This window comes from Muntiacus reevesi, chromosome 18 (assembly GCF_963930625.1).
Source record: "Muntiacus reevesi chromosome 18, mMunRee1.1, whole genome shotgun sequence".
NCBI classification, from domain to species: domain Eukaryota; kingdom Metazoa; phylum Chordata; class Mammalia; order Artiodactyla; family Cervidae; genus Muntiacus; species Muntiacus reevesi.
The window spans coordinates 11,545,514-11,562,646 of NC_089266.1; positions in this window are offsets into that span (position 1 = coordinate 11,545,514).

Genomic DNA, 17,133 nt, shown 5'->3' on the forward strand with positions numbered 1-17,133 from the left:
CAAAGAGTCAAACGGGACTGAAGCGACTGAGCACACACAGCTTTTTCATCTGTCTCCAGTTTCCAAACTGGAGGCATGATCAGGGGCCAGGATGGTCCCTCGGGAATGAATACTGGGGGACTCCGGGCAGTTGGGGAGAGATGGGCATCAAGGACCCTGGCTGGTAAGGAGCCTGAGACTTCATCACCCCAGCAAGCAGGATTTAAATATTCACTCTAACCCAGTGGCTGAACTGTCCAGAAGCCCAAGTTTCCATACCCCTCTCTGGTTGGATCTGCCCTCTTTCAGGCTGTCTTGTGTAGGAGCAGAGCCTGGGGGCTGTCTTGAGCCCAGGGAGGTGGCCAAGGGAAGAAAGAGGGAACCCAGGCCTGGTGGCCCTGACTCCCTGCACACTCCTCCCGCTGTTTATATAACCCCAGAGCCATAAAACTGACAACAGGTCCAGCAGACAGGAATGGATCTCATTTAGTATCCGCTGGGCGGGCGCCATCGGATCACGTGTTACAGAAGAATCCTGGTGCCTCCTCAGAGGAAGGCGTACTGTGAAAACCACATGGAAGGACCAGCTTCACAGGGAGACAGGGCTGCACGCCACCACCCCCCCCAAACACACACACCGTCCTGACCTTGGTTTCCTGGGTGCGGACATTCAGGCCTTAAAGAGGTGTGAGGGGAGAGAGGGTCAGCCCTGATGTTTTCCAAAGTGCACTTACTCTGTCCACTTTGAAGTCCCCTTTGTGATGGGGGAGGGGAGAACATGAGGAGGGGGAGGTGGGGCTGGCCCCACTGTGGCCTGGAGGAAGATCATGTCCCCTTGTCCTCTATCAGCGGCCTCCCAAGTTGGAGATGCCTGGGGAGCCGCCCAGATGCAAGGGAGCTTTCCTGGGGCTGACAAAGAGGAACTGGCTGGGCCACCCTTAGTCCCCTGCCGAATGGGCCCAGCTCTGAGAGTCCATTGTTGGCCTCAGCCCCAAAAGCCAGGGACCAAGGGTTTTTCCTGCAGCTCAAGCCACTGATGAGCCCTGGGCTGTTGGCTCAGGTCCTGGGAGAAGGGCTGGGGGCCAGGTGTCCAGGAGAAGAAGGCAGGAGAGTAGCCTGCTGTTGGGCACCTAGACTGGGTGGGCCTGGGAGATCCAAGGGGGCCCGGCAGGGTCTTCCAGGGTTTTTAACACCACTTCCCTCAGCCTCAGGGGCCTCTCTCGTGAGTAGGGGCAGCCATAAGACCCTCTGTTGGAAAAACCACAGACTAAACATCCAGTCTTCCAGGGGCCCCCCACCCAGGCCCCAAATTCCCAGAGACTAGGAAAGCTAGAAGCCTGGCAAGCAGAGGCCAGGCCAGCTGACCCAGCCCTGAGGGAGACCAGAAGCCAGCTGGGCCAAGATGGACCAGGCCTCCCCTCCCCAGGTGGCTCTGGGACCCAGGGGGATGGTTCGAAGGGAGGCCCACCCTCCAGCCTTTCCTGGAAGGCAGGAAGCCAGAATGGAGTGCTGCGGAGAGGCACCCCCTTTTCTCCCAGCCAGAAGCCTGGCCCGGGTGCCCGCCCTTGGCCCTCCCCAGGGGACCCCACTATGCCGACCCATCTCAAGATGCCTGGTGGGGAGGGAGAGGCCCAAGAGGTGTTTTCTACAAGGAACTGAGAAATAGCCATCAGCAGAGCTGCCTCTCAATGACCCAGAACCCCCCAGACCCACCAGTGAGGGCCTGCGACTTCCCAAGCCCGGGGCCACTGCTGCCATGGCCACCCTCACCTTCTCTCCTTGCAGCTTTAAGGTGAATGTGAGGCCACCCCCCATTCACATGTGCATTCCTAACCCCTGTCCCTCAGCATGTAGGGGGCCCTGATCCATTAAGACTGGTGTCCTTATGAAAACGGGGAATTTGGGCACAAGCACCCACGTGGAGCGAACACCTGTGAACACTGACAGAGATTGGCATGATTCATCTACAAGCCAAGGAATGCCGGGAGCCACTGTCAGCACCAGGAGCTATGAGAGGGACATGAAGCAGATTCTGTCTCAGAAAGAACCGCCCATGCTGACACCCTGACATCAGGCTTCTGGCCCCAGAATTGGGAGAGAATAAATTTCTGTTAAGTCTATCAGAACTTTATTGCATCAGCCCCAGGACATGAACGTCACCATGCTGCACTTTCCGGACACTCTCGGGTTTCAGGACCCTCAGTGTCCACACGCCACAGCCCCTGCCACAGCCTCACCTGCTCCGTCTGACATGCTCATCTTCCCCGCCCTTGACCAGTGGTCCACTGGTGCCCTTCGCCGCCACTTCTCCCAAGCCTTGGCCCTGTCTCTTCCTCGCATCTGGACACCCCTTGATGCACGAGCCACTATGACCTCCCCTAGGACCAAGTTCACCACACCACCTAATTTGCAGCACTCACCCTGGAGAACCATAGGAATTGAAGCCATTAAAGTGTGTGCCCAGGTGAAATTTCTGACTAATTCCTGCAGGCAGAGAGGGTCCATGGGACATCCTCCCTGGCCCAGGTCATCAGATTGTATCTGTTCCAACCCTTCTCACGGGGCAAATTCTGGACTTCTTGCTATAGGCAGTCAATGGCAATCCCTAACTATTGCCCTCCCCATTTTACAGAAGGGAAAACTGAGGCTCAGAGAGGTGAGGTGATTTGATCAAGATCGTGTAACTCCGAAGTTACATGGCCTGGACCCAGGTCATAGTGACTTCATAACTCCTTGCACTCAGGGCCACTGGCCTCTGCCCACTGAGCTGAGCTGAGGGAGGCAGCATCTTCTATCTGGTGGTCGAGTCCAGCACTGTGCTGTGGGGCTGGCTCCTAGGGACGCTTTTGGCCATGTTAGAGAAGAAAGGACACAAGGATCACAATTGCACCACTCCAGACCTGCCGCCTGAGCTCACCTGCACGCAAGGTTTGGGGCCTCATGTGGCCTCTGCAGACCTGTTTCCCACCAAGGCTTCCCCTGTCCCTGGTCTGACGGGGGAGCCCTTGACCAGGTCCTATCCAGCAACCAGGAAGGGGAAGTGTGTCCCCATAGGGAAAGCCTTCTGTGCAGCCAGGGTGAGCTGGAAGGACAGTATGACCTTTGTGATGTCCCTGGTCTCAGACAAAAGCTGCAGATTATCATCTTGGCCACCAGGAGAAAACTCCCCCTGAATCTCATTATCATCTTGTAATTAGAGGGGGTGGTTGAGAATTCGACAAGATGGAAAACCTGCTTTCATCTACTTTTTTTTTACCCTTTTCTAAAAATTCCAGACACGAGGCGAGAGCTGCCTGGGCCCACAGGTGCAGCATCACACGTCCAGACACAAGGAGCCGCATGCACAGGCCCCAGGCCCCCTCCCCACAGCCCCTTCAGGGCAAGTGGGCTCCCCACCTCAGTCCCTGGGAATTTTACAAGTGATTTCCCCTCTTTGGGGGCTGGAGGTAGATCTGGGGGTACAGGAAAGACAGGGCCATGTCTGAGTTCATTCTCCTGATGCACCAAGCAGGTTAATAGCTGTCACTTGACCCTGGTAGCTTCGGATCCTTAACCAGCAAGCCATGTGCTCCCCTGCCTGCCCTGGTCCTCCATCCTCCCTAAGCGGGGATGCCAAGCTGTCCTATGGCCACTGTTCACTCAGCCTCAGTCTGGCAGGCTGGGGGCAAAGTCAGGCTGAGACCCCCGCATGCACTTAGCCCACCCTCCTCCTTACGCCATGGATCCTCTGTGAGGCAGGCCAGTGAGGCACACGAGGCCTCACCCCTGCTCCCCAGGCTGCATCTCAGGAGTGGGGACAAAGGGTAGGATGTTCTGGCTGCAGGTGTACGAGCTCCAGGCTTGCCAGGGTGAGAGGCCTCAGCGGGTTTGTGAGCCAGTAGGAAACTGCCATTTCATGCTCCAGAAAGGGAAGGCCAGTAGTGGTGGCCCAAGCCTGGTAAATGCACCCTTCAGGGGCCGGGAGGGAACTGTGAGACCTGCTGGCCTTCCTTTTCAGCCCCCTCTGCATCTGGCCTCCCAGGCCATAAAAGCAGGGAGATCCAGGGATCAAACCCCTTCCAGGACAGCGGCCCTAGGATCAAAGATGTCACTTCCCTCCACTGAAAGGTGTACCCCCAAACAGGGCTTGCCCAGGCACCACAGAGTCCGGGGTCCCCGCTCAGGCTCCAGGGAAGGCTGTGACCCACAGAGTGGGAGGTGACATGGGAAAATCAGGTGGCCCCCTTCAAGTGGGGGAAGTCTTGCCCTTGCCCTCGTCATTAGAACACTGAGCTCCTCCAGGTGGCCCCAGCGCACCCGGAGGGGTACATTTCTGACTTCTCTTTGCTGGGTTGGAGGACAGGACTGGAATGGTAGGGGGTGAGAGAGACACAGCTGAGAGTCCCGGGGCACCGTTGGGCCGTATCCAGCTCCCCCATCGAACAGCTGCAGCCCCCCAGGCTCCCTGCACCCGTGGCTGCCCTCCAGTCGGCAGGACAGTGGGCTGTGGGGCGGGATGCAGGAATGTGACATGCCTGGGCGTGGGGCTAGGCTTCTGAGAGCTTCCCCAGCTGTGCGAAGGCCCCAGCAGATGGAGCCTGGGTAATTAGAGCCAGTGACAGCCAAGGGCTGATGGAGACAAGGCAGGTGGGGGCTCTAGGATAGGCTCTGCCTGGGAACCCAGGCCCCTCCACTCCTCAGGCAGAGGGTCAGAGCTGGGCAGGGGGTGGGGGTAGTGCAGCCTTCACAGACGTAGGGGTCCTGGGCGGTGGCGGGAAGGGCAGAGGGCAGTGGATCTGGCTGGGCCCTCCGGATCCACGCCCAGGCTTTGTTAATCCTCAGGCCCCCCTGCACAATAAGGCACAGTCTCTGCTCCCACAGGAGCTGGGGGACCCCCACCTAGCCCTCGGCCAGAGTGGACTCAGTCTTCATCTCTCCTTCAGAGGAGTTGCGGCTGCTGACAAGGCTGTAGGCACCAGGCAATGTTCAAACCCCTTCCAGACAGTGGGCTAGGCATCTTCATCCAGCCTCAGTTTCCTCACCTGAAATATACTGTTACACACACACACACACACACACACACACACACCCCTCCACAGTCATAGAAGTTAATTATGTGTTAGGAGGTCAGTTGTGTCCAACTCTTTGCGACCCCATCGACTGTAGCCCACCAGTCTCCTGTCCAGGCAAGAATACTGGAGTGGGTTGCCATTCCCTTCTCTAGGGGATTTGCCTCACCCAAGGATTGACCCCAGATCTCCTGCATTGCAGGCAGATTCTTTACCCTCTGAGGGAAGCCCCAGTTAATTCACGGAGGTCCACAAAGGGCCTGGTCCACCCCAGAAGCTCCATCACTAAGGAGTCCCCTTCCTCCAGCACTGCCCACCCCTTCCTCTGGAAGTGGCCACGGCAGGCCCTGCCGCTGTCTCTGCAGGTAAGAGGCCGGCCTCTGCTTGCGGACACTTGGCAGCTCACAGGACCTCGGCCCCAGGGACGGGAGGGCAGTCAGCACACCTACTGTGTCAGGTGGCTGAGGAGGAGCAGGTCCTGGGAGTGGGAAGCAGCAGGTGAGCGTGGGACGTGGACACCGTCACTGCCAGCTGCTGTTGCTACTCTTGCTTAGGTGCCCACACACAGGCAGGGTTTTCAGATAGCAGAGGAGCTAATGAAATCCAGGCCAGAGGGTGCCGAGCCCCAAGCCTGGCACCCATGGCACGTCCAGGGCCCATCAGAGACTGGCACTGATGACAAGGGCCACCAGGCTCAGAGTCCAGCCGGACTCCTCCAGCTGTCCCCACGCTACCGAGGGGTGTGACCTCTTCCCTCAGTGCAGGGCGGGCAGTCGGACTGGCCGAGTACAGCTCCCCGAGGGTTCAGAGTTCACAGCCTTCTGTCACACATCGCCCCAGCTCCCAATCCGTCCAGGATCCGTACAGACGATTCTCTTGTGCTCCACATCCCTGGGGGTGGAGGCAGCCAAGCTGGGGGGAATGGAGGGGGCAAGTAGGGGTGAGCTCCAAGCAGGCAAGAAGCCCCTGGCCCCACTCCATCCTCCAGCCCCCTGGGAAGGCAGTCACAGAACAGACCTGTAGCATACTGCCCCCACCCTTTCTTGGGTCCCCGCCGCCCCAGAAGGGATCTTGAAAGGACCCCTTTGTGTGGTGAGCTCTTCTCTGGGGGCTGGGCCACAAGATCACCTCAATTCCCAGCTGACAGGAACTGAAGTCACCCATGTTCAAGGCTATGGTGGGGAGAGTTACCCCAGCAGGCCAGAACTTCCTAACACTGTACCCCCAACCCCCAGGGGAGAGTGAGCCCCCTCTATGATCTGCAGGTCCTGCTACATAACCTGTGAGGCCCGGTTAAAAGAGAGTGTGGACCCTGCTCAAAAGTCGGGGGAAATTCCATGAACGGTAGGAAAGCATAAACCTTTTCCCTTTCTTCCATGGTCTCTCCACATGTCCTGGTGCTTTTTTTATTTGTTACTTAATGTCACTCTCAGTAAAGAAAAATTTAAATCGTTAGCATGCATTTTACATCCATGTTTATAAGAGGTGATGACCATTTGAAACACAAACATAGGCAAAATCGCTGAAATCACGCAACTCATATTTTATAGCTGGTACCTGCTCTCTTTTTCTATTGTCACAAACACAGTACAGACAGACCACAAAACTAACTCCACTGTTTTTATTTCACTTCCGGCTGTGCCTGAGTTCTCATCCTGGCAAGCTGATGGGGGAAAGGTGGGAAGAGAGGCCTTGTCCCCCCTTTCCTTCCACATCATCATTTCCAGTGGGAGTGTTGGGCTGATACCAGAGGGAGCACCAGGAAGGAAGGACGTGATGGGTTCCTTGATCGGTGGTCACGCCTCCCACCTTCCCAAATTGCCTGGGAATGAGGCCCGTCACCTCAGCTCTGCAGCTGTGGCTCACTTCCTGCCAGGCTCCCAGCCCCCTACCCCGTTCTCCAGCCTCCTGGAGCCACCCACCTTTCCTGGCATCTGTCCAGCAGGCCCTTCCTCACTACCCATCTTGAAACTCCACAGACTGCTCCTCCTGGAAGCCTCCCAGGCCCTCTCCTTCTCCTAAGTGGGCTCATGTGCCCCAGATCCTCCTGGATTTACATGCCGTCTCTTCCACCAGATGGGGACTATTGCAAGCTCTCATGTACCATTGTGGCCCCGGTACCTGGTACCAGGCCTGGAATACTGTGAGTACTCCTCACAAGAAAGTGGTTTGCTGGAGGGGGAATAGTTAGATAAAGGATGAATGAGCAGATGAATGGACACTTGGATAAGTGGGTGGCTGAACAACCAAATGAATAAGTGGATGATGGGTAGATGGGTGGATGAAAGGGGGGAGTTGGTTGATTGGTGAGTGAGTGACAGATGGGTGAGTAAATATACATATGATGGATGGACAGATAAAAGGATAGGTTAGTGGGCATGATCTGGACTACAGTCCTCTCCAAGAGGAACCTCAAGTCCCAACCCTATTAGTTTCACCTTGGTGGGTCTTAAATCAGCCAAATGCTTTCAGTCAGTTTTTGGAGACAAAAACCAGCACTGGTCTCACCATTAAACAGGATAAGGTTGGAAGGATAATGGAATCTCACAGCTGAAACAGGTGGCTGGAAAGTGGAGCCGGGAAACTGGGTCTCCTGGGGAGGCAAGAAGCAGGAAGACTGTTACCCACCTTTGGGCGGACAGGCGACTTGTTCAGGGGTCAAGCTCCAGAGCCAGAGAGAGCCTGCTGGTCAAGATTTGGGCCACATACAGGTCCTGGCTACCAGGGAAGGGGTGCCCAGTGTTTGGGCTTCCTGTGGGGGCAGCGACCACATGGGGTGGGGGTCCTTCCTCAGCAAGAATCACACATGGCCCCTACTAGTCTCAAGGGAGAGCCCACTGCTCAGGAGCGGGGTCCACTGGGAAGCGGTCTGGTCATGCTGGCCTCCCAGTATGCCGTGTTTGCATCTCCCCACTTTGGGGACCCCTGGTGGGCAAGGCAGGACCCACCCTCTTCTTCGAGACGCCCACACAGACCCAGGCTTAAGGTTCTTGACCCACTTACTTGTTTGATCACAGTCAAGTGGTCGTGGGCCCCTGAGAGCCAGCAGGCAGCGTGTTGGGGGTGAGCCCCAGGCATCGGTGGGAACAGGAGGGCAGCGTCCAGCCTGTATGTTAGCCATGGTCACCTTGGTTATCACCTGGAACATGTGACAAAATCACAAAGAATCTGAGGGCCGTATGGAGGAAGATGCCTTAGTCCCAGGTTCCCAGACTCCTCCTGGGGAGGGATGGGGAGTAGCACCTGGCAGAGGAGGGGGCGCGGCAGGAGCCGAGAGCTGTTTTCACTCGGAATGTCCGTTAACATTCTTCTAAACAGGCTCTGTGCCATTTTACAAAAGACTGAGAACTCATCGATGGTACACAAAAGATTTTTGTTATTTCAGAAGGCAGCTGCTAAAAAATTCTCCAACTGCCGCCACCCCCAGAGGAGACCAGGGGAGAGGCCCCCACCTCCCCTTTTCTCCATGCATGCTGTGACACCAGGGAAGAGCTCAGTTTGAGAAACAGAAGTCAACTTAACATATAAAGAACACAGTTAGGGATTTCCCTGGTGATTCAGTGGCTAAGATTCTGAGCTCCCAACACAAGGGCCCAAGTTCGATCCCTGGTCAGGAAACTAGATCCCACATGCCCCAGCTAAAGATCCTGCATGCTGCAACTAAGACCTGGCACAGCCAAATAAAATAATAAAAATAAATATTAAATTAAAAAAAAAAGAACACAGTTACCCCAGCCGTCCCTCCATTCCAAACTGAGAAGTGTTGATAGGGGATACAGTCCTCCTGTCCAAGTCCAGATGTGGGTCCCCATCCTTCCCCCCAGGACGCCACTCCCCATACTGCAGGTGGTAGGAGGCTGATGGGGGGGCAGCCCTTCTGCCAGGCAATTTGAAGTGCCCCAAGACCATCCCCCTCCCAGGAAACGCTGCTAGGGACCCTCTGGCCAGAGTCAGAGGTGAGCTCAGGCTGGGCGCCATCAGTCTGGGTACCCAGGAGGAGCCGACTTTGGGGACCCCCGGGGAGGAACATGGGAGGCCTGGACACTTGGACAGGCAGGACTGAGCCGGCTTGTGAACAAAGACCAGGTAAAGACATAAATCAGCCACCGGATCACATTTCCTGCTCTGAAAGGTCCTGTAAAACACGGGAGAAAATTGACCTGTCAGGGGGATAGATGGGCAGGGATAGTGGCCGCCAGCCGGGGGCCAGATCCCCCTCCACCCTCAGGATCCCACCAGCGCTGGGATCCCCCCCCCACCCGGCCCTGCCAAGGGTTGGGTGCCCATGGCCTGAGCAGCCCTGGAGCAAAAGTCAGCTGGGGAGGGAGGGGGGGAGGAAGTGCGTCTATCAGGCTCCCCTGGGGGGATCTGGCTCCTCATCAGCCCCAACATACACACACACACACACACACACACACACACACCCTGCAAGGCCTGACAGCTAAGCCCAGCTGCCTGAACCGGCAGGCTATAAAACGGATGGAGACCAGAGATGGTGTCAGCAGACAGCTAGAGTACCTTTTAAAAAATGTAATCTCTTTTTATTTCCCTTCCCCCGGCCCCCTCCTCCCTCCACACCCGTAACCTCCCGGTCACCCCTCTCCCTTCCTGCGGCCGCGGACTGGCAGTGACCTTGGAGCCTGGACCTTGGCATGGGGCTGCCGGAGCCCTCAAGGACGCCCTCTTCACCTTGAGGAGCTTTCTGTGCTGGCCAGAGCTTGGCCAGCCAGCCAGCAGGTGGGGGTAGGGGGAGCAAGCCGAGCTCCAAGGTCACCCCGCCACCTGCAACTCCAGCAGCCCTGGGCTGATGCAGGACGTGGGCCTCTGCGGCTGCCAGCTCAAGGGGAAGGGCAAGGAGCCCGTCTGCTGTCTGCTCACTCGGGGGGCACTCTGGCCTCCTCCACACATTAGCCTGTAGCCAGGCAGTCCTTGTACGGCTCCTAGGGCCTCCCATTCTCACCAGTCCTGGGTCACTCCTCTGGCCCACAGGACTGGGGAGAAGACAGCGGGAGAACCACACATGTCCTTCTGCGAAGGGCAGAAAAAGGTACAAACATCCCTATCCCCTGAGAGCTAAGGGTCCAGGTGAGCACCAGCCTTCAAGGATCTCTGGAAGGTGCCAGGGTGTTGGGAGGTGGGCTGGGCGCAGAGACCTGAAGGCCAGGGAGCAGGTCAGGGTGCCAAGGATGGGCATGCCCGAGAAAGGTGGCAGCACAGGCATAGGATCAGGGCCAGGCCTCCCGTGGGAGACTGTTACCTAGGGCACGGGCCTCTAGACAGTGCATTCCCTCTGTCCCTCCAGCAGACTGACTGCCCTGGGGGATGTGCTTTGGGGGTCAGGGTGGAAAGGGGGCACAGAGATGGAGAGATACCCAGAGACAGACAGGAAGGAGAAACCAGGAGGACGAGCAGGGCAGAGGGCAGAGGCCAACGGCTGTGCGCTCAGCAGAGCAGGGCAGAAGCCATCCCAGCCTCGTCATGGTCCCAGGCTGCCCAGGAAGTCAATAATCTGATGTCATTTCCCAGGGTCTCGTCTGGACCAGAGGCTCCACGGAACTTGGGCTCTCGACTTGCATAGCAGCCAACTCTCCCTCCAACAAAGAACAGGGGAGGCGGCCCCTGAATTCAGGCCTCACTCTAAGCATTGCCCCAGGGTCCCCGCTGGCCCCCCAGGCACAGCTGGCCCTGGGGAGTATCCTGAGTGTGGCCCAGCCCAGGCCCTTGGGTCTGACTCTGACCGACGGGCTGAAGGCTCCTGTGTCCCCATGCCCTTCTCCTTCATCCCCTCTGGAACAATGACTCTTTTAGCGCGTGGACAAGAGGCCACTGGCTGGCAGAGGCAGGCCTGGCTGGGGTCCCAGGGGCTGGCCCTTTGGCCTGTCGGTGAGCAGGCGGATGACTGATAAGGCAGGAGAGAGAATAAGAAGATACCAGCCAGTCCCAGGGAAGGTGGGGTCCCCTGCTCCCCGAGATCCCTGGGATGGTGGATGCCTGGAGGCTGGAAGGCAGCTAAGGAGGGCGGGACTTGGCTGCTCCCTCTGAGTCGCATTCCATTCTCAAGATCTGGGGGGCTGGGAGGGGGTCCCTGAAGGTCAGGAGAGTTGGTAAGTCTGAGGGGCCTGGTGTAGTCGTAAAAAGGCACAAGCTGGGGAGCACTGGTGCAGGGCAGAGTTGTGGGTGGGGGTGGGGCCCTCTTTGCAAGACCCTTCTCAGCACCCAGGCAGCCCTTCACCCACTGGCCCTCTCCTCTCTTCCCCAGGCTGGGGCTCTGGCTCCCTGCCACTGCCCAGCTCTCTTCTTGCTGGCCTCTGCACTCCCAGCTACCTTCCCAGCCTTGTGTCTCCCTCTCCTGGGATCGCCCAGGACTGCTGTGGCCCCAGCCATTGCACCTACTCTCCCACCCTGGGATTCCTTCCTGCTGTTGCTGAAGACCCAAGATCACACCCTTGGGGCTTCCCAGGTGGCTCAGTGGTAAAGAATCTGCCTGACAATGCAGGAGACGCAGGAGATGAGGGTTCAACCCCTGGGTCAGGAAGATCTCCTGAAGGAGGAAATGGCAACCCACTCCAGTATTCTTTGCCTGGAAAATCCCATGCACAGAGGAGCCTGGCTGGCTGCGGTACATGGGGTCTCAGAGTCGGACACGACTGAGAGAGTGAACACAAAAGATCATATCCTGAATGGAGGTGGTGATCCATTTCCAAGCAACCTCACCAATCACTTGCACAACACACTCCACGGTCTGGGAGCACGTGCCTCAGGCTCCCAAGGACATGGGGCAGACAGTGGGAGTTGGCACAGATCCTGTCCGTGGATAGTACGTGCACACACATACTCACATGTGCACACACTGGTATCCACGCACATGACCCTTTCCCACCCTCCTATCAGTCTCTGGCCCCAGGCTCTTGAAGGGGATGAGGGCCCCAGGGAGTGAGGGCTTGTCTCCCAGCTGCAACAGGCACATCAAGTTTGGGGAGCTGGTGGGGTGATGAAGGTTACAAGAAACTAAAGTTCATACACACACCCCATGGTGCCATCTTCCCCTTAGGTCACCCTGCGATGGCCCCTCTCCAGGCTGGGAGGGACCCCCTGCCTCATCTCTGCTCCTCCCACAGTCCTTAGGAAACTCTGAGGACCCCTTTGTACAGCCTGCCCAGGTTGGCCCTGTCTTCAGCCTGTCCTGGATCCGCTAGGACCCAGGTTGGTCTGCCAAAGAGCAGAGAGGGGTTAATTCTCTTTGTTTGTTTTTTTAATCTGTATTGTGGTTTAACTCTTCACTGTGCCATCCCTGGAAGTGGGGGGCCCTGGCTGTACCTTAGGATTGCCCTCACCACCCCCCATCCCTTGCTCAGCCTGCGTCTCTACCCGATTATCTGTTCATCACTGACTGGTTTTATATTTTCTGGCCAGCGACCTGGCCCAGTGACCCTGGACATCCTGCTCAGTAGCAGCCTGCCTGACTGCCCCTCGGGTCCCACCCCTTCCTCCTCCTCTTCCTCATCCCGCCTGAAATCCTCCATATTAAGTGCTGGGTCCCGGGCGGCCCAGGCACACAGGCTTATGTAGGACAGGCCCCGGCTCCCTGGGGGTGACAGACTCAGAAAAGCAGGTTACAGCCAGCGAGCCTCAGGGCCCGCACATTCTTAAGAAGCATCAGGAAAGGCGAGTGGGCACTGTCAGGCCTCCAGGGCCTCCCCGGCATCTTGGGGGCAGCTGGAAGGCGGTGGCTGAGCAAACAATTGCCAATGTCGTTTAGGATCCTCGCATGCGGGGGGGGGGGGGGGGGGGGGGTTGCCTCTGGGCCTGCAAAGGGCTGCAGAAAGTGCAGGCATCAAATATATTCCTATTTAGGCCCCCATTTTGCTGGCATGGTTTCTTTTAACACACTTAATATTTCCATGTGTTCGAAAAATTGTTTCTTAAAAAAGAAAAAAATTAAGTTTCTTAACTCTAATGAGATAAAGAGAAAATTCATGAAGACAAGGAGAGGTTAGGTTCTCACATCTGGATTGGCACGCACTGGACCACCCAACGTCCGAAGTGGGGCTTACAGAGCCATGAATCATTTGGGAATAAAAATTCAAGAGGGGGACGTGCACTGGGGACCTTGGGGCTGGGGACCCCCAGCTGGTCCTGCTGCACGTGTCGAGCTCCGTGGTTCCTCTTCATTATCTCTCAGGACTCTGCTTGACCACCCAGGTCCCCTCTGCCTGTTCACACCTGAGACCAGGCCCCCAGGCTAGCCGGGAAGGACCGCAGTTCCACTCTCCCGAACACACCTCTCTCTCCCACAAAATAATTTAATGCAACTTAATGGCTTGAAGTTGATGTAAAAATTACAGGCGTGTGAGGGTGGGGTGGGGTGGGGGCCTCGTAAGAAATCCTTTTGAAAATATAATTGAGTTAATGGAGCCATAACTGTGTCTCATTTTGGGGGGGTAATTGGCCTGCTTTTTGTCACTCTGTCCATTTACATACTCCTGTTTTCTTTTAGCTATTGATTTTTTTCTTTATAAAGTGGGCCACTTTACTGCAATTTTTAAAGCCCCAGTGATGAATAAAAACCTCATCTTCCCACTCATTAAGACACAGGAATTAGCCAGGCTCAGGGCCCTACCAGTCAATTTGCGTAACAATCCTGAGCTGCCGGTGTTTTGGTTGGGGCCCAGGGGCTGCTTGCTAATGGCAAGGGATTCAAAGGCAGCAAGAGGGGCTGAGTCAGTTTCCGGAAGGTGGGTCTTGGGTGAGGGGCCTGGAGGACTGAAGGGATCTCCTAAGCCCTGATCTAAAGGTGCCCCTTTCCTTCTCTCCCCTTCTGGTTTTCTTCCCCGGCTGCCCACGGCCTCTGACCCCTCCTTTGACCTGCACCTGCCTTCTGTGGCTGTAATTCAGAGGCCCCACTCACCTGCCTTTGACTTTGAACCAAGGTCACCTGTCCTTTAGAATATACATACATATATATATATATATATATATATATATATATATATATCTCCATATATATATTTAAAGTCTTTATTGAATTTGCTACAATATTGTTTTATGTTTTGGTTTCTTGGCTGCGAGGCATGTGGGATCTTAGCTCCTAGATCAGGGATCAAACTTGCACCCCTGCCTTGGAAGGCAAAGTCTTAACCACTGGACCACCAGGGATATCCTCTGGAATATGTTTTATAAGTTACAAAACCCATGAGTGTTAGTTGCTCAGTCGTGTCTGACTCGTTGCAACCCCATGGACTATAGCTTGTCAGGTTCCTCTGTCCATGGAATTTTCCAGGCAAGAATACTGGAGTGGGTTGCCATTTCCTTTTCCAGCACAAAACCCATACACACACAAAATAAAGGAAGCCAATGGGTTCCAAGCACAAAGGGTTACAAACAGAAAGTAGTATCTTCCAGAGCCTCAATCTCCAGAGGCAATGTCTGTGGACCACCCCATGCCACCTGCAACATGTTTGTTTCATCTCACTCAGTCTCTTGGGCATCTTGCCTGTTGGCCCTAGTAAACCCGCCGGTCATTTTTCCTGACTTCCTAGTACTCCCTTGCCTGTCTATACTGTGGTGTGTCCCAGTCTGAGGGGGCTTGGGAATCTTAGGATGTGGCAATGTCAGCGGTAATGCCAGAATGGACCCAGGGAAACTGGGACGGTTAGGATGGGTCAGCTTCCGTGTATTCAGCCAGAGGCTACTGTTAGATATTTCAGTCGCTGCTAGTTTCTCAACCTGACAAAGGGCATCTCTGTTCACATATCTTTGTGTCCTTATGCACATGTGTCTAGAAGATAAAATTCTGAGAAGAGAAACTGCTAGGTGAAAAGCATGCATATTTCAAATTTTGATTGCTATTGCCAAACCACTGGGCAAGTGTGTGCCAATAGACACCCCCAGCAAGTGGGAAAGCTCATGCTTCCCTCTGTCCTTGATAAAGCTGGAGACAATCGTTTAGGTCTCTGTCATTTGATAGGTGACAAATAGTGTCTGGTAGGATTTTTTTAGAAATCAGCTATAAGACTTAGATAACAAAAAAAAGCGCTAATTTTAAGCATCCAGTTTGATGAGCTTTGACAAATCGGTACAGCTGTGTAACTATCCCCAAAGTCAAGATGCAGAACATCCCTAGCAGCCCCAGGAAAGTTCCTTCAGGCCCCTGATCAATCCCCATCTCCCGCCCAGTCCAGCCTCGGGCCACCACTACCCGCTCTTTCTGTCCCTGTAGAATAGTTTCGCCTTTTCTAGGATTTCACATCACAGAAGGCAATGGCAACCCACTCCAGTACTCTGGCCTGGAAAATCCCATGGGCAGAGGAGCCTGGTGGGCTGCAGTCCATGGGGTCGAGAAGAGTCGGACACGACTGAGCAACTTCACTTTCATTTTTCACTTTCATGCATTGGAGAAGGAAATGGCAGCCCACTCCAGTATTCTTGCCTGGAGAATCCCAGGGACGGCAGAGCCTGGTGAACTGCCGTCTAAGGGGTCGCACAGAGTCAGACACGACTGAAGCGACTTAGCAGCAGCAGCAGCAGTAGGATTTCACATAAATGGAACCACGTGAAATGCACCCATTGCTTTGCTCAACAAACCACTTTGAGATTCATCCAGACCATTGTCACGTGTGTCCTGTTCACTGCCAGGTAGGGTCCACTGCCTGGGGGTCGCATCTGCACCGTTCACCTGTGGCTTAGACACTTGGGCCAGTCCAGTTTAGGGTATTAATGAGCCAGGCTGCTGTGAACACTCAAGTACAAGTATGTGAACGTGTTTCAACTCCTGGGCAAACACCCGAGTGCAGAACAACTGGGTCACATGGCAAGTGGACAAGACCTTTCCTGAGCTGTCTCCTATTTCCCCACCCCTATCCCCAAGCTGCCCTGCTTTCCATCCCCCCAAGCAGAGTAAGAGGCCTTCCACATCCTCTCCAGCATTCGACACCAACTGCTTGTTGCGTTCAGTCCCACGGGGAGGTGTGCAATGGCATCTCTTTGTGGCTGTAACTTGTTATTTCCTGGGTCAGTTCTGCTGTTTTTGGCATTTGTTAATAACGATGTTTTTATTGTGGAGAAATTTCGAACATTTTGTGTAATACATTTCTCTGTTTGTGGTTTTGGGGTTTTGTCAATTTCCTTTTATACCCCAAGCATGATGGCTTCAGCTCCGAGAAATTGTTCCCTCAGGGTGAACCTCCTTATTTTTAGGGGTTTCCAAAGCAATGGAACCTATACCCAGGTTCACAAACTCCCTGTCTCCCCAAGACCAAGCAAGCCATTTGGTCTTCACCTGCCTTAGGCCCTCACCTAGAACAACAAGGTTTGACCAGGGTCGCGGGACACAGACACACGACCACCAGCCCTCGCCCTTACTGTACTGAGCAGAGACCCTCAGGCAGGAAGACTCTGAGAGGCCCCTGTCTAGTGGGGACAGGGGCTGAGCAGGACAGGGTCAGAGGCCACTCCCTGGCCCGCATGCCCCCTCTGCAATCCTGTTCCAGGGAGGGCTCTGGTCCGCATGGGACAGGAGGCTGGGAGAGCACAGTGCCAGTGTCCGCTGCCAGGCCTCCCGGGATGGATGGAGGAGGCTGCAGTGTGGGGGGAGGCGGGTGGTGGTGAAGGAACAGATGTGTGGGGGAGGAGAAAACTGGCTTTCCATGCCCTGTGCCCTGGTTGGGGCCCACTCACCAGCTCCCGGCCTGGCCAGTTCACCTCACAGACGCCAGACCCACCTGACGTCTCAGCCCCTGGACCTGTATTCCCATCTGTTTTGTGTCATAAGTTAAGAGTCACTGGGAAGCATGAAGCCACCCCAGGCTGGAGCAGAGGTTGTGCAGAGAGCCTCAGGTCTGGGGAAGGAGCAGCCCAGGCTGAAGTGGGAAAGTGAGCCAAACTCCAGGAAAATCCCATTCGCAAACGTTTCCCTCTAGTATTTAGGAAGCACTAGATTCATTGCAACTGCTAGTGATCTTTATTCGAATTAAACTGGAAACCCCACAGACACTGTGATCCTGTTGCAGAAAGCAAGTCCTCCCCTTAACTCAGTTCTCTGGTGTCGGGGCTCTCGCAGTCCCATCTCAACAGATGCCAGACAAAGATGCAGGCAGGAAGGGGAAGG